This window comes from Microcebus murinus, chromosome 13 (genome assembly GCF_040939455.1).
Source record: "Microcebus murinus isolate Inina chromosome 13, M.murinus_Inina_mat1.0, whole genome shotgun sequence".
Classification (NCBI taxonomy): domain Eukaryota; kingdom Metazoa; phylum Chordata; class Mammalia; order Primates; family Cheirogaleidae; genus Microcebus; species Microcebus murinus.
This window is the reverse complement of record NC_134116.1, coordinates 64341428-64364858: the sequence shown is the minus strand read 5'-3', so window position 1 is coordinate 64364858 and position 23431 is coordinate 64341428.

The window sequence follows — 23431 nt, the reverse complement described above, 5'->3', positions numbered from 1 at the left end:
TTAGTGAATCTGGGAAAGGCTCCTGAAAGCTACATCTTAAAAATAGAAACAAAAATCTCTAAATGATGTTGGTTAATGAGTATGCTCAACCTGTAAATATTCATCAAGTTTACACTTACAGTATATTTACATATTTATAATATACGCATATATTTATAATATATGCGTTTTTTCTTTACATATATTATGCTTCGATAAAAACAGTTTTTTAATGTTAAAGAAGATTTCCAGGTGATTCGCTTGCACATCAAGCGATGGGAGCAGACTCCAAGGGAAGAGGCTTGACCAGGGCTTGATGCAACCCGGTTCCTGGAGTCAGAACCTTGGGATAGGCTGTTTGCCCTCGCTGGACTGCCAGGGCAATGAAGGAAGGAAGCATTCATTTATTCATCTATCATATCAACAACTGACACATTTAGGAAAGACAATAGGAAGGTGTGAAGTGGAATGTAATTCCATAATTTTTTTTTTTTAATCTAAATTCATCCTACTACTTTTCAGCGCCTCAGAAGCATCCTAGGATACATTTTGTTTATATTTCCCTCTTGGTTTCTCCCTTTCTCTTCTGGCTTCTCCTAGCTGCTTGTTTGAGTCTACCTAACACTGGGAGAGAAACTGGTCATCATCCTAAAAAGTGAAGGAAGTAAGGGAGAGATCAGATGGATAGGAAAACCAGAGCTGTGGGAAGAGAGATCCTGTCCACCCACGCCAGTCTACCTCTGCCTGTGAGGGAAATCAATGCAGCCCTTGTCACCACAGGAAATGACAGGAAAATACAGTGGCACAGGGCATTACATCAGGAATTATGGGCTCTATTTCTACTTGAAGTGGCAAAGAAGGCACTCTAAGAAGATGCAACACAACACAGGGCTGTCTTGGAGTAAAAAATATTAGAAAACCCCTTTTAACTGCTAGTGTACTGGGCATAGACAAAAATTATCTCACATTCCACCAAGCCTTGCCTTTCCCATTAAAAATTATGGGTGGAGATGTTTTGAAATACTTGCCTATCTTATCAACCCCAGCAGTCATAACAATTTTTACCTTAGATCTATTTGAAATGTTTGCTGAGGGTGCAAATGTTCCCTCTTGGAAATGTGCTTGCTTTGAAAACAATGCCAAATGAAACAATTTTCTGTACATATAGAACATTTTATTTTGAGAATCTTTGCTGATGTATGCAGGGTCTGTGCAATGTCAAGAGGCATATTTAATCAAACATCCCTGGGAGAACAGCCTAGTACCATTAGCCTCATTATACAGATAAGAACACTGAGATCTACACAGGTTAACTAGAGGATGCAGAATGCTTCCTAACAGCAGAGTTTTCTAAAAATATTACCTGCACAAAAAGAAAAATGTGATCTCTTATAGGCAAGAGAGTAGGAAAAAACAGCCCAGAGGTGAGGAGAATTTATATTTCTGTTTTGAAACTTTTCATGGCTAATGTCAAAGAGCACATTGTTCTCCTGAGCCATGTACAATTTTCTCACCCAGTATTTTGGGGAATTACGCAATTTCATCTCCAGAATTCAAGCAAATTAGATGTACATCCGTGGCTTTCCTCTGTGGAGTATAAAATACTAAGAAAATTCTGGTTATGCTATTGCTATCTGTATCATGCATAATAAGCACACTGCTGATGGTGCCAGATCCCATACAAACTTAATAAATAAATTGCAGGAACATAGCAACTCTGGTTTCTTCATTCATCAAACATTTATTGAGTAGCAGCTCTGGATCAGTGTGCTAAGCCTGGATATAACGATAAATAAAATAGCCCTACCTTCCAGTAGTTTACAATATAGAAAATAAAAATAAAATGTAATTGAATAATTAAAAGATAAAATGATTAATTAGATCAATTAGAAACACACACAAAGTACCCCAGAAGCACAACAAAGAGTGTAATGTGCTGTACCTGGAGAAAACAGCCAAATAATTAGAGGGTATGAAGTATGAACATCTTAAAGCAAAACAAGGTGAAAGGTATTTCATGCAAATAAAGTCACACATGGAAGGGCAGAGAAGTACAAAGAACATATTATATTAATCTGAGTATGTTGAGTACAGGCAAGAAATGAAAATGGACAGAATGAGATGGGTTTGTGAAGGGCTACATTCTACAATCAATGAGAACCAAGGGAGGGTCCAAAACAGGGAAGGGACATGATCACATTTGTGTTTTAGAAAGACAAATCTGTGTGGAGAATGGGCTAAAGGCCCATTTATGGACATAATGGGGTCAATGAGGAAATCCTAAGGTTGTGCAGTGGTGCAGGACAGAGACGACAAAGACCCAAACCACCACAATTGTAGTGAGGGTAGAAAGGAGCCAACAGAGTCAAAAGATGTTTGGGTAGTGGAATCAACAAGCCTAGAAAACCAAGCCTAGTGACACCAACATGATGTTGGTGTCACTATCTAAGTTAGGATCATGGGAGAATGAAGGTTTGGGAGAAGATAATGACTTGGAAGTTCACATGTATATGATTCTCTTTCTGAATAAATAGAATACAGGAAATATAATTGAATCATTCATTGATTGTCTTGCAATGCCTTACAATCATCATCTTGAGATGAAGAGTTTTCCAAATCCATCAGTCATTTGTAAGTTTATGAGTTCAGTGGTACTTTTTTTGAAGTCTCCTTTTGCTTGCTTTAAGAGAGAATGGCTTCCCTCTTCATCCCAGGCATCAGCCTTGCATTCCTATTTCTTCATTTTATAAACCCTGTTGGAAGTCACGTTAGCAAAGTGGCATGTAAAATATGTAACCTTAACATTTGTGATATATATGCTAACATATATGATATATATGCATAATATGCTGAAATAAAAAAATTAAAAATAAATAAATAAAATGTAAATGCAAAAAACAAAAAGTAACTGAAACTGTCTGTACTCTGACCCCACCTACCTCTCCAAGCAACCAAGGGTGAATCCAGGATTTGAGGAATCCTGAAGCATATACAATTTGAAGAGCCCTGTTAATGAAAAGAAAATAAATAAAAGAACAAAATAAAAAAAATTTAAAAATTAAAAAAATAAAATGGGACTTGAAAGAGACAACTCAAGGCATGCCTTTCTATCTTTGGGTTCCCAGTTTCTGGAACAGAATACAGCATGTAGACATTGTTCAGATTTAATAAGTGAATAAAATTTAAATCTCATTATCATCTGCAAAGACGTAAGCATAGTAAGTCAGTGTGGGAGGTCCTGGTGCTGACCATTACAAGCAACTAATAACACAGATGTAGAGATATTATAAGTTAGAATATGTCTTTAAAAAGAAAGATTCTTAACATGCTAACCTGGTAAGAGACATTGGCCATGAAAGGGTTTAACAATAGGTGTCCCTGGGTAACCACCATGGTGTTTAATAATCCGCCCCCAAAGTTGCTGTGGCACCCTTGTTTCTCCCTAATGGAAAAACTGTTTTCAATTCAGACCCCAATCAAGGAATTATTCTACCCATCCCCACAATGCAGCAGATCACAGCAGCTGGCCAGAGCAATCAGATTAAAGATAGAAAAAGTAGAAAGGCATACAGAGAAGGAAACGATTCCCAGGTAGCAACAAATAGTAGTGGAAGGCATTTTCTAGAGCAAAATAAAGGAAAGCAACTTCATTTACTTATCATTGAAATGATATACTTAAACTCTGAGCAATCACATAAGCAAAAATGGAGAATTTTTGGCAAATAGTAAGAGTTCAATTTTAGAATAGAGCCATCTTAATTGCTGATTTGATTAAAATGTTAACGTTAAATGGAATGTACACTGAAGACTTCTGTCACTCAGAACCATCCAAAGCCTGCTCTAATGAGTGTACTGTAAATACTTAGCTACCTGTTACTCAACTACCTTCACCAGTATAATCTCATATGTAAGGATGCAAATGTGGTCTCTGCTTTCTTCAAAGGGGAAATTTTTTATTCTCCCCCAAATTCAAGTCTATTAGTTTGTTAGTCATTCTATCAAAATGTTAGTCATTCTATCTTAGACCAGCTTCCATTCTCAAACTACAGGGCTGGATTTCTCAGTTCATTATTTTGTTCAAGGAGCAAAAGGATTCAGGTATAATTAGGCACTTATGGATTATTGTTATGTTATTTATCTCCTGGTGGAATCTGTCAAAAATAGCATAAATCTATAAACCTTTTGTTGGCTTTACTTTGCATCAGTTTGAGAAATGAAAGCTGATTAGGGACAATGCAACAGGGACACAATTCCAGTTATTGATCCTTACAGGTAGCATGCATTTTAATACGATTGGTCAAATTGAAAATCCTCTTACAGTTTATACAAAAGTATTCAATTTATATTTCAATTATTTTGGATGCCTCTGTTCTCTCCCTATCTCCACATAATAAAACAAAATTATCCTCCAATGCAAATGATATTTTGTTTTGTTTTATTCTGCTTGTCTACTTGGTTTTTTAACTTAAATGTTCCTAGTACCTAATTGTCTTCAGGGGGAAAAATGACTTCATATAAGTCTTTGAAAGTAAAATTATCTTTAAAATGTGTCCCCCAAAAGAAAACTGGCTCATATTTTCTAATTCCAAACAAAACATTAATCTTTTTAGTACCTTGAATTACATTGTGAGTTCATCAGAAAGCCATTTTGTCTTTAAAAAAATATTCCATGGGAGAATTCTTGAGATTTTTCTTGGCCCAAATCATTTCAGTCATGTTTGATGGGGTAAAACTTAAGGAATTCAATCGTGTATTTGTTCATGGGCCAAAGAGGACACATTCTTCCTTGAGGAAAACTTTCTCTCTGGAAGTTGTTTTTAATACTAAGTCACTAACATCAGAAGCTTTTTCTGTAACTGGTCAGTTTTTCCTAACTACAGACTGCAATAAATACATTTCAGGTTAACTGATGTTTCTAAGCAATTACATTCTTCTTATTATAAATTATTAATAACTTTCAGCATAGATTCCATTTATTGAATGTGACTTTAAATATGCCTTTTTAAAAATAGTTTGTCCCATTTCAAATGAATAATGTCATCACAGACCACCTCAAGGATTATGGCAAGACCAAAGTAAAAAGGGAGCTACAAACATAAGTGCTTTAACCTTTTAGAAAAAGATCATTATTTGGTTCAATATTACACCTATTCACATTTACATTTATTTAGGCAGTCATATGCTAAAGGATTAAGCTCATAGGTTTCATTTCATGAATACATCCAAAATGATTTTAATATTTTTAGTTAGATATTCGATTTGGAGGAAGGAGTAACTATGGCATGTCCTTAATAAGCATCAGCTAAAGAAGAAATTACCTTTCCTGGAAAAGTGGAGTGTGGTAAAAGGAAATGGTCATTATCCTCATTTCAAACTATTCCTAGAAATGTTTTACCTGAATATTTTGGTCAATGGGATTAAGGGGAAGAAAGGAATGTACCAAGACTTTGTCTGAGAGAAATAAGAGCCTTGTTATTTCATCTGGAAATGGAGTCATTTTTCAGCCAGTTAGGCCTCTGAACACAGGAGTGCTCTGCAGTCTGTATCTTTGTTCTCTGTGACAAGGCAGAACCCTGTGTTTGGCGGGGGGGGGGCTTGCTTCTGTAACTTGGCTCTCTGCACAAAAAGAAGCCATTTGTGGCTCAGAGTTTACATAACACATGTAACCATCCACTAGGTCTCTTTGCTCTCCCTGAGCTATGATATGTACTGAAATTGCATGAAGCCTATTATCTCGTAACAAAATAGTCAAGACACTGGCAATTTGGGATTATAAATTCCATCTCGAAAATGTCATTTGGGTTCAGCTGACATAAAAATATATCTATGCATTGCTTCCCCTAAAAAACATTGTGTTCAATCCCATGTTTTAAATGGTTTATGAAACCATGGATTTAGAATCTTTCAATCCCCAGTGCTTTTTCTTTTCTAACTTGGTATTCCTTCTATCTTACATTTACCTAGTCATTCATTCATTCATTCAACAAGTACTTACCGAATCCCTATTATGTGCATAGTTTTGTGTGAGAACTATGAGGCATTCAAAAGAAACATGAGAAAAGACATGCACCTGTCAAAAACTTAAATGACATATGACAAAATCAGATTTAGCACCAAAATGAGTGGGGAAAGGCATTCAGAAGAGGAAAGTATCTGCGTGGGGAGTGATGGTCTAGAATGGCTTCATTTTAGAGTCCTCTTAAAGCAAAAATTATCAAGTAGCTCCTTTCCAAAGGTACCCACTGACTCCAGGTACCCACTGAAGCCTATTCCTCCCTCAGCCACATACAAATACAACACCAGCTAGCTCAAGGAACTCCACTATGAACTTCTCCCAGTCAGACCACATAAGGTCTTTTCCTCCCTTCTCTTTTTCCTATAGCTCATCCAATCTTACCTACACAGCAGAATATCCTCTTCTATCTTGTTTTCTACTGGGAAATTCATATATTTAATTAAAGGTGTAAACTTTCTTACATATCATACGTTTTCAGGACTAATTCAAAGAAATGGTTTGGCGATGGCAATACTGAAAATCCCTTAGGGCAGGGTGGTGGTAGTAGTATTTTTGACCAGAAAGCCAATCTACGTAGCCATATGATCTGCCAATACAGTAAGCCAGCCCATGATGACAATCTCTGTTTTCAGTTGCTTTCCTGAAAATGGGGTAGATGAAATGTTAACTGAAATAGATGAGGTGCTGACTGTAAAATGTTCACATAGGGAGTGCTGGCAGGACATACACCTGTAAGGAAGTAAGGAATGCAGTTGGCAGCAGAAGAGTTGACCTTCAGCCAATCTTTCAAGGAGCTCTTGGGGCGGGATGACCCTTCAGAGTTGCTGCAAATTGAGGTAAGAGGGCTGGACCTTCTACCTTATATCAGCCAGTGATTAGCCATAAGCTGCCTCTTAGAGGGAGTGGTTCTTTGGTCAAGGAGGTTCTCTGTGGCAGAGGACTATTTCTAGTGAAAAATACCACATGAACTGACAGCAGCCAACATTCCCAGAAGCTGGGGAATCCAAGTGTTATTTCTGAAAAGAGAATCTGAGAAAGGACCAAAGCATGGGGGCAAGATCAGGAGAGTGCCTGTTAATATAAGTAGCCCTTAACTCCCAAGTTATTTTTAAGACTAGGCCACTCATACTAACACAGAGGACATTGATATTATTCCATTATACTTAGCCTGCATTTATATTCCATGATCAATAAATTAAGTTTGATAACTGAAGATGGTTGTCCCAAACATCTTAATAGGGCTCCTAGGTGAGAGTAACATAGTGTAGTGGACTCTCTAGTTAAGCTCAGTGATGTCATCATGTTTTGCATCATCCTTCCGGAGGGATGCAATAAACACTTAATTTGAGGCTGCTATATTACAACTGCAAAAATACCAGCATACAATGAGTTCAGGCTTTCAACTTAAATTCCTGATTTATCAGCTCACACATATTCAGAAGGAAATTATATTTTGAACTGCAACTCTACCTTTGTAATGAGGTAAGAAGAATTTTGATCTTATGGAATCTATGCATTTACACAGATGGAGACAAAATAGCCATCTAAATAACCATAATTCTGCAAATCCTGATTCTCCAAGTAATTAAAGATAAGATTTTATACTTTCAATTTACTACATAATCTAAATTTCAATTTTTCACACTGTACCTCTGAAAGATAATATCATGAAGAGAAAGAGGTTCTCATTTTAGAACAGGTAATTTAACATGGTGCCATTTCATTTGAAATATTCAGACTCTACCCTCTACCAACAATAAGTGGTGTTGAATTCAAAACACATCCCACTGGGCCAAAAATTATATCCTCTAATTTTCCAGTCTAAATTTATCATAGTCTTAGTTGAGCCTCTAATCTGTTTAGACATACTCTTTTTTGAATCATTGTACTTGTGACAGATATTCAAAGTTGTTATTTGGGACTTCTTAATATCATTTGGAAATTCAATTTGAACCCCTCAAAAATATCAGTTATACCTAATCATAAGTTCTGTGGCCAGCTTAAAGCTAGATGACTGTGGAATTGTAACTTGGGAGGTCGAAAAGCTGTGGGAGATAGCTGGGTCCCCATAAGTATCAAGCATACAAATCATAAAAATTGACTTCATGCAAAGGTTCTAATAATTAAATTAACTGGCAATTATATTAAGACAGATGCTAATTCCCTGAAAAAGAATAAAAAATTTCCCAGTAACTAATCTCTAAAGGTATCTTTGACAACTCTTCCAGTAATGATTATTATACTCAGGCAAATCTACACTATCATATCACAGTTAAAGGACTTGGCACAATGCTTTATTAAGACCCGAACTGAACAGCCACATGTCCTTGTTTGTCTGCTTATTTTGGGGGGCAAGTAGCACTGCTTATGACAATAGTGTTAAACTTCAATAGCAAAAGCAGACCAATTCCTCCAAGGTTGTATACAAATATTTAGGAAAACCCTGTAATAAACGTGTTTATTAGCACTAAAAGGAAAATTAAGAGGTTGGATTCACGTCCCTCTCCTAATGTAGATTTGACTGAGATCAAGTCCAAGGTGGAGGCAGTGGGAGCATGTAAGGAGAATTAGATAGTTTGAAAATAATTTATCCTTTCCAGTTTAATTTGAAATACTAATAAAGACAGGTTCTTTTGTCTTCCCTTTGAGCTTTTAAAAGACAGGATGTTCATAACAATGCTTACCACTTAAATAACACCTTTCTTCTTCAAAGAGTTTTAAATAGAGTAACTACCTATTATAATCTGTTCCTAGCAGGGCAGGAGAGCCCCTTACCTCCAACCCTACTAAATTGTTAAATGTCCATGTTAAAGTACAGTGACCCTGGAAAATAAGGAGAAAAAAATTGGTCTACAATCACCCTGAACCATGTATAGTGAATGCCTGGTTAAAATCATGAACCTTTTCACATCCCTTAAGACATATTATTTCAATAACATTTAATGTTCTTTTTTCCCTATTACAAAAGGAATATGAGTCCATTGCAAAAAAAAAAAAAAAAAAAAACCTTAGAAAATAAAGACAAGGAAAAGAAAAAATTTAGTGAATTATAAATCCACTTTACAGGTTGTGGCAGTGGCCTCATAATTTTATCAGTTGTTTTTAAAAAGTGCAATGAGTCACAGTGAAACATTGGAAGTTTAAACCTGAAAGCACTTCTAGCTTAAATAGAGAAATGTAATGAATCTACCAAAAAATGGAAAATAGCAAGGTACATGTAAGTCATGCAACTTGATTTTTAAAAATTAAAGTCATTTATTCATAAACAAAATGGTTTGGTTTCAATTTTAGCATAATTTTACTAGAATGTGATAACCAGATTTTACTATTTTTTCCTCTGAATCTTCCTTGTTCTTTCTTCATGTATTTATTCATTCAGCAACTATGGATTGAGAATATGATGTCTGAATAGCCCTGTGCTGGGAGCTGAAGAGGTACTTCATCAAAAAAAACAAAACAAAAGCCTGAGAACCCTGCTTCTTGTTCCCTGAGTTGGACTCATTTAAACTCTAACATTATAAGAAATTAATACTAAGATATGGAAGAAAGATTTAAATAAGTTCTTAGAAAATAAAAACTTTAAAAGATTTCAGATTTCTTGTTTCATTTTATAAATGTAATATTTCACAACAGATTGTAAATCAAGTTGATATAAGGATTTATTTTTCATACTATTTGAGCCTTTCTACTCTCTTGAGAAGCTAATTACAATACTTCATATATAATACTTCATATAATGTAAGTTTTGCCTCTAAGAGAAAGTGCTGGCAACTTCATTTCAACAAGCATTTTTAAACTAAGGATTCTCTAAACACTTTTCTAATGAGAAGAAAAAAGAAGGAAACAATTCCATATCATTTATTGTGCTGGCCCAAAATAAACTTCTGTCTAGTTTCTGGAACATATAAAGCTTTAGATAAATCTTCTTACTTTTTAACAAATGGGAGAACATCCTTTTTATAAAGTGATTAAAAAGCCGTAGGACAATTCCTAAGGTAACACAAATCTGTAATGACAATGCTATACTAACAATGTATTTAGCATGCCACTGAATTGTGTTTTTTTCAAAAATTTAAAATTTATTTTACAATCTCTGACAGTACTGAAATATCAGATTCCAATCTATCTAAGTCCCTAAAATTAATTATTCATCTTAGCATTGAAAATACTCATTTAAAATATCATTAAATAGGAGACTTACATATGTTAAACTGACAACATTTAAGAGTAAATTTTAGCATACTTATGAGGAAAACCAAGTATAAATACAAATTACTATAAGATAAATTTCCTGTAGTCACTAAATATATCATACTTAATGGCATTATGATAGAAAGTATTCAGGATTTTATATTTGACTAAAAATAAGGTAATATTTGTTTTCCTTCTGTGCAAAAAGAAGAAAAAAAGAAAATATTTAAATGACGAGGTAGGAAAAAATCTTAAAGGGCATCATAGATGTCCTTTAAGGAAAGGCATTTTTCCCTGTTGTACGCCCATAAGACTCCCTCCCTAACTGCAAGGATCAAATGGATGTCGCCCTTTCCAGGAACTTTCTAAGTCACACTGGCCTACAGTGAAATGTCTCGCATTTTTTAACTCCTATGGCACCTGTACTTGTAAATAAGACATGCATATGAGACAGAATTCTTACTGATTATCTTGCTGTCTGACTATATTTGCCCTCCCAAGCTAGACTATAAATGCTTTAAGGGAAGGCTATAGCCCTTACATTTCATTACATTTTCCCAAACTTGTCTTCCAAGCCACTGTTGTTATATAACTACAGGGAATTCCATTTCCATAAGACCCAAAGAAGCTGCAATGGAGTAGCACTGGTCATCTTCACAGTGATGATTGTTTATTTTAGTACATGTTCTCTTTAGAACTACATTAAATCCTATATTCTTTAATCAATGTCCCTTTCTTCTTAAACCTATTCATAATATTGTGACTTTCTATGTTCAGCAGAAGAAAAATTTTAAGAAAGCCAGTTGTAAATAGGCAAAACAAAGCAGAGAAACCTTGACAGGAGATTCCCCTTAGTCTCAGAGAGGCTCTAGATGATGCAAAAGGGCCATCCTAAAGCACCAGCCTTAGCAGTGGGAAGCTTCACTATACCAAGAGAGGGAAATGGTGAGAATTTAAGTTCATTTTTTCCCTTACAATAATCATTTTAATATATATCATGATGGCATAAGTTAGGGCTCAGCTGGGTGATTCTTCTGTTCCGTGTAGAGTTGACAGATCATTTGATGGCATTCTGTTGGATCCAAGATGGCTTTCATTACTGTCTTGTGCCTTGGTGGGGATGGCTGGAAGGCTGGACTCAGGTAGGGTGAACATCTACATGTGGCCTTTGCAGCATTGTAGTCCATGACTCTACCATGGCAATGCAGAGCTCTGGTGCAAGAGCTAAAGTTCTTTCTCATGACTTACCCTTTGCTTTATCCCCTCAAAGTGTTGTTTAATTAAATAACATTTTTAGGGGAAAATTTTTTATTTTTAAAAAGTACATGCTTACTATTGCACTTTACATTTTTAATAAAAAGTATTATTTTTGGTATTGTAAACATCATACGTCCACAGTCATGTAATAAATGCAAGCAATCCATTATATGATATAAAGTAAAAATCATCTTAAATCCCACCACTGTTAATTATTGGAGACTATAGTAAACATCTTTTTAGGTAGCTGACTATATACATATATATATATAAATATATATATATACATATATATGTCTCATACATATACATACTTATGACTTTTATGAGTGACACATTGATATATATGCTACTTTATAAACATTTTCACTTGACAGTATGTCATGACATTCTCCTGATGTCAATGAATATATATAGCATCCTTTTAAATAATTGTATATTATATTACTATATAATATAGAATTATTTAATCAATCTCCTATTGCAGACATAAGACATACAATTTCTTACCTTTAATGAAATATTTTTGGTTATCAACTATTTCAGAGAAAGCCCAGTCAAAATATAGCCATTTATATTATGTTATCAAATAAGTCACATGGCAATTCAAGCGTGGGGAGATTTTAAATAGGTAAGTTAAGAGGTGGAGAAGTCAGATAGAATATATGTTTGTTCTCTATTTTGGTCAAATAAACAGCCAAATAATGGCTATTTCTTTAGTTTGTTTTCCGCTGCATTAACATAGGTTAACCTATGTTGACACTAATATAATGCATTAGTCATTGATGAGGCTAAATAACTATCAAAGTTTGCATTCTACTCCAGAAATCCAAAAAAGAGAGAGAGAAAGGGAGAAAGAGAGAGAAAAAAAGAGAAAGAGGAGGTAAAGGAAGGAAGGAAGGAAGGAAATGAGAGAGGGAAGCTTAAATAAATTAGGGTTTCATCTTTGCCTAGTTATAAGAAACCTAGAAGTAGAAAACCCAGGTTAGTGATTTCACAGTCCAATCAGGACCCAAGTTTCTTGTATATTTCCGCTCAACCAGCCTAGTGTGCTCATCACCTTGGGGGCCCAATGTGGTGCCCCACCTCCCAACATGTTATCCATGTTCCAGATAAGAAGAAGGGGAATGTCAAAGGAGAAGGATAAAAATGTTCAAATCAGCTAAATCAGCAATCCTTTTAAGGGTTTTTCCTGGAAGTCTTGCCCAATAATTTCTATTCACACCTCAGAATTGGGTAAGATGATTTACTGTTTTCTGCAAGGAAGATTGAGAAATATAGATTTTTGTTTTGTTTTGTTTTGATGGTTTGTATGTAAAAAGGGGGAAATGCACATTGGGGAGGCAACTATCTCTGCTATTAATACAATAATGAATATATTAATATATATACACACATACATGAATATGCATATGTACACACATATATACATGCACACATTCCCCAAGAAACTTGATCTAAGAGAGGAAAATATATATAAGTAAAACTTTCATTTAAATAATAAATCTGAATATATAAGAGATTGATTTTAAAATAAGTCTGTGAGAATTCTCAGTGAAAAGAGAATATCTTCATTTTCAATTCAAGTTAACAAATACCTAAGATGTGGGAAGCAAAAAAAAAAACCACAATGGATAGAATAGTCCTTGTCCTTTAAAATCTCAATGTAGTGACATCTTTGTTTGAATAAATAATTTTAATATAATATAAATATCCTTATTACATTGAGAAACGCATAAAGGACTAACGAAGGAGCAGGAAGGCTATGGGAAGGAATAAATGTAGAGGCGTCTACCTGTGCTCTAGGCTTAACAGATAAGAAAAAGTACACCAAGGGGATGAAATAAGGAAAGGACTTTTCAGAACAAAGGAGCTGTAAAATGCAAGTGCTGACTGGTCCCTATAAAGCATTGTGCAAGAGGTGCATGTGCATTCCATGTTTTTCAGTTTGCTGTAGGAATAACATGCATCACAAGTATGATACTCTACCCCCTGTGATTCTGATTCACTTCAAGCAGTGTCTCCCAACAAACTCTTCAGAATTTATATACATACCAAAATTTGAGAACCCAGGGTCTAGCCTGGTGGAAGAGAAAATGGATCAAAGAGACGGTATCTGATACCCTATCAATACTTTCTTCCATTCTTGTCTTGTGCCAGTCTCGTTATAATTCTACAGAAATACACTCTTACTATAGCTCTGAATTATGTTTTCATTTCATTACTTCTCAGACACTTCTCTTAGACACTCAGTCCTCAATGAGGTCCTGGTTCTGATCCATGACCATACCTCCTTAATTTAACCCTATCCCAAGGAGCCAACTTGGGCAGAACAATACAAAGATGTTGAAGTACTAGCTCAGAAATTTTAGACTTTTTTGTATGATAGACCCCTTTGACAATCTAGTAAAGCCTATGGACCCCACTTCTAAAAATAACGTTTTCAAATGTATAAAATAATATATATAAAATAAAGCAAAACAATTATATTGAAATACAGTTAATATTTTTAAAAAGAAATAAACTTGTGCTATTATGTACTTCTTTATTAATGCACTAAGTAACAAACAAATGCATATAAATTATAGGCAAAGATACATTAATGTGAGGGTTGCTGTTGTTTAGCTTGAATAAGAGCATTAACCAGTAGTCTTTGACAAAGCAACATGTATTTCATATTGAACATGAAAGCTCATGTTTTGTTTTTTTCCTTCCAAGTTCATGAACCTCCTGAAATCGCATGGTCTCTGTGGACCCCACATTAAGAACCCCAATTAGGAGATTATCTAGTTGAGTACCCCATAAAATGGGCAGTGTTGAAATGTGAGGGGGCAATTTTGATAATCAAAATAATTGAGGGGATGCTATTGGGCATTAGAGGCCAGGAGGTATAGAGTACCTCCCAAACCTATCAGCTCTGAATTTAATGAGCTAAAGTCTTCAATAAAGTATCAGGTGATGGAAGAGAGAGATATTTCTTACTATCTATTATTCTTATTTTCTATCTGTATCTATTTCAATTATTCTCTTCTTAAAGAGGAAATAAGAAGTTATCTGAAAGAGTAAAATTAACCGGAAATCCAATCAAATGTTTTATAACCTTTTCCTGATCAATAAGCATTTCACACTCTTGAAAAGAGACCATTTTTAACACCAGGCATCATTTATAGGTCTTTGCCTACAACTTTCTGTGTATTGTTCAATGGAAAATTACTACAACAATCTTTACAATTCTATTCTAGAAAAAATTTCACCTACAGTATCCAAATGTCATTATTAAGACAAGTATTAGGCAGGAATTTTAAGAATAATCAACTTAATACTTTTCATTACCTTTGCATTGTAGAGACAAACTGTATGCAAAAAAGAGTATAAACAAATCCTGTCTTCCATTATATAATGTTATAAGTCTCAGGTGCTTTTAAACTGTTATAGACAAAATGTTTGCTTCCTTATAATTAGGCTCTTAATGGGAAAAAGTTATTGGATATTCCTTGTCTTCACACCAGGTAGGTTACTTTCTTTAATCCCTTTTCACAAATAACGTATTGGATTTGAAAGAAAGATACTAACTAGTTTGAAATTCTCTGAGATTCAGTGGAGTTAAAGTTCTGGTTATAATAGACAATCTACATTCAAAGCACAGGCAGTCCCCAAGTTGCAAATGGGTTATATTCCAAAAGTTAATTTGAAAGTCTGCTGTTTAGAACTTGCAAAGGCATTTTGCCATGGAAACAAAGTTATAAATGACAGTTGAATTTCTAGGCTAGCCCACAAAAGTCTATCTAACCCATAATGTGTCTGAAACCAATTGCTTCAAGATGAGGTTTGTAATGCAACATAATAGTCCGCTGACAGGCTGATTGGTGGCCCACTTCATCAGTATCTCTCAATCTAGTGTTAGTTGGCTTGTTGCTTTACTATTTCTTCATTTTATCTCCTAAAGATGCATTAGTCGAATAACACCTTCCTATAATAACTTATTTAATTTCTCATAGTCGTGTAAATTATTTCAGGACTTTGATTTATCTTAAAGTAAGGAATAAATATTCCTTTTTTTCCTGTGACAAAAATCAGTTTTTTTCTTTATAAGGTTTTTTGTTGGTTTGATGTCTATTTTTAATTTTTTTTTAAAAAATTGTCCAAAGTTAAAATTTCTTTACTCATCACTTGGTTTGATGGCAGTAATTTATAAAGCATTTTTTCTTGTTTTAATGAATTGGTTATTTAAAATGCTTTTGATAACAGTGGCTTGACAAAGATCAATGAAAAGGGCCATGAATCAACAATACCAAAAAGCTTTTAACTTTTGCTATTTCATTTCCCTGACCCCTCCCCCTCATGAAAAATAAGTAATTCCTAAATTCCTCATTCGCAATCAAAGTTCTTCTTAATCTGGCCCAAACTTCTTTCGCTGCCCTGTACCTTTATACCTTCCATCCCAGATTTTTGTCCTGGCTTATTTCTTACTCCCCAGGTATACTTGGCATTTCTCACTTTCATGCCTTTGTTAGCTATCTTTCCTACCAGAGTGCTCTACTGTGACCATTCTATTCCAAGCCTAGTCTTCAAGATTCACCTCAAATTTCACCCTTGCTGAACTCACATAGAATAGCATAAAGAGTATGTTAGAGTTGTTAAAGAAAAAAATTATTCGATGATATTTGTTAAAGTATGGTGAGAAAGACTTTATTCAGGACAATCACTGTAGATACCAGGATCACTGCAACAGGATCTTGCAGTGGAGCAGAGAGATTGGGCTCAATTCCAAATACAGCCTGGGCAAGTAGGAATTTATAGCCAAGGAGCAGTGTGAGGGGTCAGCGGATAAAAAATTGCTAAGAAGAACCATCAGGGGAAAGGGGGATTCTGGCTAACCAGACCTAACAGAATCTTTCCTGAGGATAGGCCAAGGTGACCAGACATCACCCAGGTGATGGTGGAGGATGAGGAACCCAATCAGATTATCAAGGATGATCAGATATCAAGCACAGGGGTTCTTGCTAAACAGAATTAGCAGAGTTCTTTGCTAAAACCAGATTTTATAAGGAAGTGCACAGGCGAGTCTAGCAGAAGATTCAGAAGCCTAGGTAAAGTTTGGCCAAGCAAAGAATCTTCGTCAGAGTCACAGGTACCTAAGTATGAATTCCAGCTCTACCACTTTCTTAGCTGTATGGATGTGAGTATAAATTACTCAGAGCAGTGTTTCTCATCTACAGAACACGACTAATAGTACTTTGATAACAATGTTGTTTTGATAATTATATAAAATAAGTTAAATTTTAAAAGCACAATGCCTGTCTTTGATCATCCCATAGCAACTGATCGTGTGCCCTTTTGAGCCTATAGAGCAAATTTTGTCTGAGCTGTTCATTTCAAATGTTATATCCCTGAATATTTATTTTTTTTGCATGAGTGTATTTTGTCTCCCTAACCAGGTATTTAAAATATATCTGGTTAAAATCTATTAGTCAGAATCCTGGCTAGGACCAGAGAGATCAGAAACCATGCTAGGTATTTCATTTAAGGAATTAGTCACATAGATGTTGCAAGATTGAAAGAGCAAATGAGGGGTGCTGAAGGAAGCAGCTACCACCTGCAGGGCTGGAGGGCCAGGGGACTAAATAGAAAAACCTAGGAGTTTGGAGAGAGGCCTTGTATAGTCAGTACTCAGGTCTCAGAGGGAGATGTCATATGGTTGGTGGTTATGCCAACAAGGGCGCTTAGCTGACTGGTCCTGATAGCCATGAAGGGATGTAGCACTGGGTTTTTGCCCTAGAATTTGAGCATGTTTGAGCACCTTTATAGAGCTGGTAGAGCAGGTCTACTTACAGAGGAAGAAAAAAATCTCATCCTAAATGAAGGGTGATATGAAAAGTTTGCTTCAAGATAAATTGCCTAATATTAGAGGAAAAGGCTTAGTGGAACACGTTGTCTATTCCATGAAATCATGCTTGAATCCTGGAGCTTCAAACAAATTATATAACTAAATGCTTTGCTACGATGTATGTGGGACTTTCAGAGCAGAGGACAATCGCAACGGGAAATGATGCCTGTTGAAAACAGTATCTTGATACAGGCATTAAAATCAGGGGTGGGTAGCCTTAGTATGAACAGCACTGCAATGGGGAAGCTGTGTTGGCTTTGGAGGCAGTAAGAGAAAACAATTCAATAAGCCAGAGAAAGAAGACAATGAATGAATTAGAGGACTAATTCTTGGTATGCTCCTTTCCTAAAAGCAGAGGAAACAAGGCACAGAATAGGAAGCAAATCCCTGGGGATTCTTAGAATAACCAGGAAGAAATGCGAGTATGGACAGGGGAACAGTATGAGAATACTCTTTGAGACTTCTACTACGAACCTATTTTTTACTCTTAGTCTGCTGTAACTTGAGAAAATGGGCTGTATTTAAATTTCTAATGTCTTAAGTAATTAGCTTCTCTAATCTGAAATTAAATGTTTATTTGGTAAAGTCATATTTCATAATTTTTAAAGTAAGAGTCTTTTTATTTTACCTTCTTTTAGTAATGGTAATTATTAGTAGTAATTTATTTCAGTTTTTATCTTTTCAGTAGAATAGTACTAGACTTATCCCTTATATGAACAGAGTAAAGAGAAAATAAGATCAAAGTTCAGCTGTGCCTTTATTTTTAAATATTTTATACATAAAAATTTGACATAAGAAATAAAATTAGTATTTCATTTTATTTCATTCAAGTCTTTGATTTATAAATGACTTTCCTAGATTTTCCCACAACTATACATCATTGTCCTTATTTAAGACATGCCTGTTTCATTTTTCCATTATATTTTAAAATAATAAAAACAATTTATTGTATAAAGATATTTACCTACCATGTGTAGATAGATAATTTGTCTAGTAGCTATAAAATGCAATTTTTTAAAAATATCTACCTCTGAAACTTAAGGAAGAGCTTTCCCAAGTTTGGTAAATTACAACTGAATTTATATCTGAATTTTCATTTCTTAATTCATTTAAATTTTACTTTTATTTTGTACAGATTAAAATCTCATTGTTATCTTAGAAAGGAGTGCTCTGGGTTTTTTTTCCAGCATATTACGGGGGAACAAATGTTTAGATCACATGTGTTGCCTTTGCCCCACCAGAGTCAGTGCTTCAAATGTGTCCATCCCCCAGACAGTGTGCACCACACCCATTAGGTGTGAATATACCCATCCCCCCTACCCCTCCCACCTGCCTGACACCTAACTCAGGTGCACCCAGATTCATAAAGCAAACCCTACTTTATCTAAACAAAATGATAAACAGCAACGTCCCTCTGACAGAACAGGACAGATCCTCCAAACAGAAAATAAACAAAGAAACAATGGACTTAAACAGAACTCCAGAAAAAATGGACCTGATTGACATTTATAGAACATTCTACCCAAAAACCACTGAATATACATTTTTCTCATCAGCTCATGGGACACTCTCTAATATTGACCGTATCCTAGGCCACAAAGCATGTCTCAACAAATTAAAAAAAATAGAAATTATACCATGTATCTCTACAGTGAACCACAGTGAAATAAAATTAGAAATCAACTCCAACAGAAACTCTCATCTCTACACAAAGTCATGGAAACTAAACAATCTTCTGCTGTACAATTAATGCATTAAGATGGTTTTGAAATTTTCTTTTTTGAGGGAAAAAAGCCAGATAGTTCAGGGATAATTTTTTTAAATCCCAAGTCATCTGTCTCATTATCCTTATAGAGATGCCTATCTCCTTCTTCTGTCTTTAAAATTGATTCATATGTCATCTGGTTATGCTGGATAATGATCACAGTGTGTTCAACCCCAGGGCTGTTATCAAAGCCTCCTAAAATGGTACAGAACATCAAAGAGCTGTTGACAGTCTAAAAGACAAATATAGGAACTTAATTTTTTCAACCTAGAGAAAATCCTTATAATCTATTATTGTATAGCCCCTTCACAGGGGGAAGCTATTCAATAATTCCTGGCCAGTAGCCACATAAGTCTTTTCTCTTTTTGGAAGTAAGACTGTCCCAATAGCATTCCTTTGAAACCATATCATTAACATTGACAAATTTGGACTATTAGGATTATCATTTTTATGATTAAGGAATTCCTTGGTCTTTCCTAATTGGTTTCTTTATAAAGAAGAAACAGTATAAAAGACATGAAACATACATTAGTTTTCTTGAACACTTGAGTCAATCCTAGTTTAACTTTATGTCACAGAAAGAAAAAAAACTTGTTTGTGAAAGTGGACTGCTGTTTGAGCTGGTTGCTCTAAGATGCTCAAAGTCTGGTCCATGGACTACCTTCATCAGAATCTCTAGGATATAAAATGCAAGATTCCTGAATCCAAATATTAGGGTAAGTAGGGGGCATATATTAGAACCACTGTATCTTAAACAAGCACCACAGGTGATTTTTATTCATACCAAAGCTTAAGAACTACTTCTCTAGCATAGAGTTACTCTTTAGGTTAAGAAATCACCTTAAGGGACCTTCTTGGTTTTGAAATAAAGCTAAGGCTTCCAAGACTGTTAGTGCATAAAAGTGGGGACAGAAAACAAGGAGCCAAATTGCTTTGAGTAGTAATAAGTTTACAAAATTTTGGAAAGTTTCCTTGGTGGCTTTAAAGGGAGGAGGTTTTAGGGATTCCAGAAATTCAGCAAAATGTGGAGAAGGTCCTTGTTAGAGTGAGGGACCATAGCAACAAAGAAGCAAGGTTGGGTCTGAGGAGAATGATGGCTTTGAGAAATTCTCTGTGGTAGGAATGTCCAACATTCAATGTAAAGTTGCTTCCTATTCTGCGTCTTGTTTCTTTTGCTTTTCTGGAATGAGCTGTTCCATCCACAGGAAAGTACAGTAAGCAATGGAGATGGAACCACCATCAGGAATTCGGAGCAAGTGTTGACCCAGCTAAGTTCCTTGCCAAGTATCCCTGGAAATGTGGAGGAAGGTTCTGGGTTTCCTAACCTCACCAAGTCACAATTAATCAGGACATCCTACTCATGTACCTATCATTTATTTATTGAACATAAATGCATGCACCAGGCATTTTCAGGCATTACACTATTTAAACCTGCAAAATAGATATTTTATCCTTAGTTTACAGATGAGGAACTGAGGCTCAGAAAGACGGGATAACATACCCAAGATCAATAAATCAATCAGTTAGTAATAGAGCTGGGATTCCAGCCCAGATTTATGTAACTCCAAAGCCCGTCTCTCCTCCCCCTACACTTCTTCTCAGAAACAAACAAAAGCTTCTGGCTGCTTTAACCGGTACCTCCAGGTCACCCACTTCCACCTCCCTCTCCTCTTCCAGACTTGCACCTGTTCCCCAATCAAAGAGAGGGGCAATAGCAATTATCTTCTCTGTAGCTCTGGTCAAAGTTAGGACAGCCAATGTTGTCCACAGAATTCAGCCAGGACACCCCTCCCACTTCAATCTGCCATCCCATTTCTCTCCTTCTCTTCATCACCAAACTTGTCTTCCTAAACTTCCTAAATGGTCTCCACTTGCTGTTTGACTTCTTAATCTTTTCCCCTCTCTTCAATTCATTATATTCTTTCAACAATTGTGGAGGGTCTAAGATTTTATCCTCCTTGCAAGCTAATAATTTAACATGCTACAGTTTCATGGATGCTGGCAGAAGACATGGGTCGTTTCGGTGAAAAGGATTATATCACTCACGGCACAGCAAGCGGCACCAATGTAATGTTCAGTCAGTTCTCTTGCTGCCCAGGTCTCACCTGGAATAACATGGAGAGGCTCAGGTAGATGCTGTACCTGCGGTGGGTTTGTGTCACCACTGAGGAACTCAAAGCTTAGGAAATCCCCAGTCTTTTATAATGGGCTGCAAGAAAACCTGCTTAACCTTTGTTCCAGAAGAAGACATATCTTTATTATATTGGATAGTAAACAAATGTGCCCTTTGCTCTGATGCTGGAGACTATCACTATTTTCCAAGGCTGTTTACTAAATAAACATCCTTGAAAAGATAGTCTAGAACAAAAGGTGTTAATGCCTCTGTTCACAAGATGTACAGAAATACTTGAGTACAGAAATACTTGACGTACAGAAGTACTTGAGTCTCATGAAGAATAATCTCCCAAAACATTCCTGTATCTTTTTCCAGCAGTCATACAGAAGATTGAGCTCTCGAAAATCATCAGTAATCTCCTAATTTCACAATCCAACAACTTTCGAGAGTCCTGGAAATGACGTAAAAGAACAACATTCAATTATTCAGCAAATATTTATTGAGAACCTTCTATCTATGTGCCAGGCCAAAATAGGCATGGTCTTCATCCTAATGTAGGGCACAACAGATATTAACCTAGTATTTACACCTACTACAATGTAATTAATCTAATGCGGTAAGTCAAAAGAGGGGAAGGTACATAGTGGCAGGAGAGCTGACATCAACAAGGGATCTTGAACTTATCTGAGAGGTCAGAAGTGTTTTCCCAAGAATGTCCCTTTCAAGCTGAAATCTGAAGGACAAGTTAGAGATAAGATAGCTAAAAGAGAGAAGGGCATGTGCAGAGAGCCTGTGACTATTGAGGTCACAGTACTTTTGAGAAACTAAAAGAAGGATAGGAAGTCTTCTGTCCAGGAAGCAAGGAGAATGTGGTGTGAGATGAGACTGGAAAAGGCAAGCAGGGCTATACTTCATATAGTCTTGTAGTGACACAGGCCACCTTAACAGCTCTAGTCTTACCCTAGAGCAATGTAAAGCTATTAAAGGGTTTTTATGGGAGAAGTGACCTAGTCTTACTTGCTTTTCAAAAGATCATTTTGGCTGCAAAATGGAGAATAAATGGAAGTGTCCAGAATGCATGTGGTGAGACCAAACTAGATTGGTGGTGATTGAATGAATAGGAGTAGACAAATTAAAGAGATTTTAGAAACAAATTTTCCAGGGGTTAATGCTGCAACAAATATGGGGAATGGAGGTGCGGGAGATGTTAGGGATGACTACTAGATGTTTGATTTGAACAATTGGATAGATGAGGGAAAAGGAAAACAAGAAGAGTTCATAAACACAGACTAAATTTTGTAACTGCGAGACATTAAGTGGATAAGTCAGTGAAGCACCTGGCTTCAGATTTGGAATTTAGGAGAAGGGTCTGGCCTAGAGGCACATATATGGAAATCACTGACATATAGATGATAACTAAAGCCAATGGTCTGAGTGATGCTGCTTAGGCCAAGAGATTATAATGAAAATAATCTAAAAGGAAAGAACCTAAAACTGATTTTTTAGCTACTTTTAATAGCTTAGGGAGGGAGGAGGAGGGGATGAGTGTATACAACCACAACGAGTAAGATGTGCAACATTTGGGGGATGGACATGCTTGAAGCTCTTACTCGAGGAGGGAGGGGGGCATGGGCAATATAAGTAACCTTAACGCTTGTACCCCCATAATACGTTAAAATAAAAAAAAAAAATTTAAAAAAAATAGCTTAGGGAAAGAGCAAGAATCTACAAAGGAATCAGAGAAGCAGTGTCCAGCAATGTAAGAAAACCGAGAAAATGTAGCGCCAAAGAAGGAAGAAGAAATGTTTAAGAAAGAATAGTCTAGGACAAACTAGGATGGAAAAAAAAAGAAAAAAAAAAAAAGAAAGAAAGAATAGTGATCAAAGTGTTGAATATTGTTGAGAGGTCAAGAAAGATGAGGAGTAAAAATGGTCTTTATTTAATTGATAAGGAAAATGAAGCACTGAGAAGTAATAACTTGTTCAAAGCCAACATAAATTCTTGTCCCTCTCTTTGTTCCCAGAGAACTCGTACTGGTGCACATGCTAGGATCATTTATTAATATATGTGTGTTTTACTCTCTCCACAGGACATAAATTCCTGTCTTTACTTGACTCAGCCTTACAGCACTGCATGTTGTTGACCACAATCTCTAGGTCTACTTCAATGACATTCTTAAATTATGTGTTAGTCTCTTTCAAAATAGTTGTTCTTCCTCAT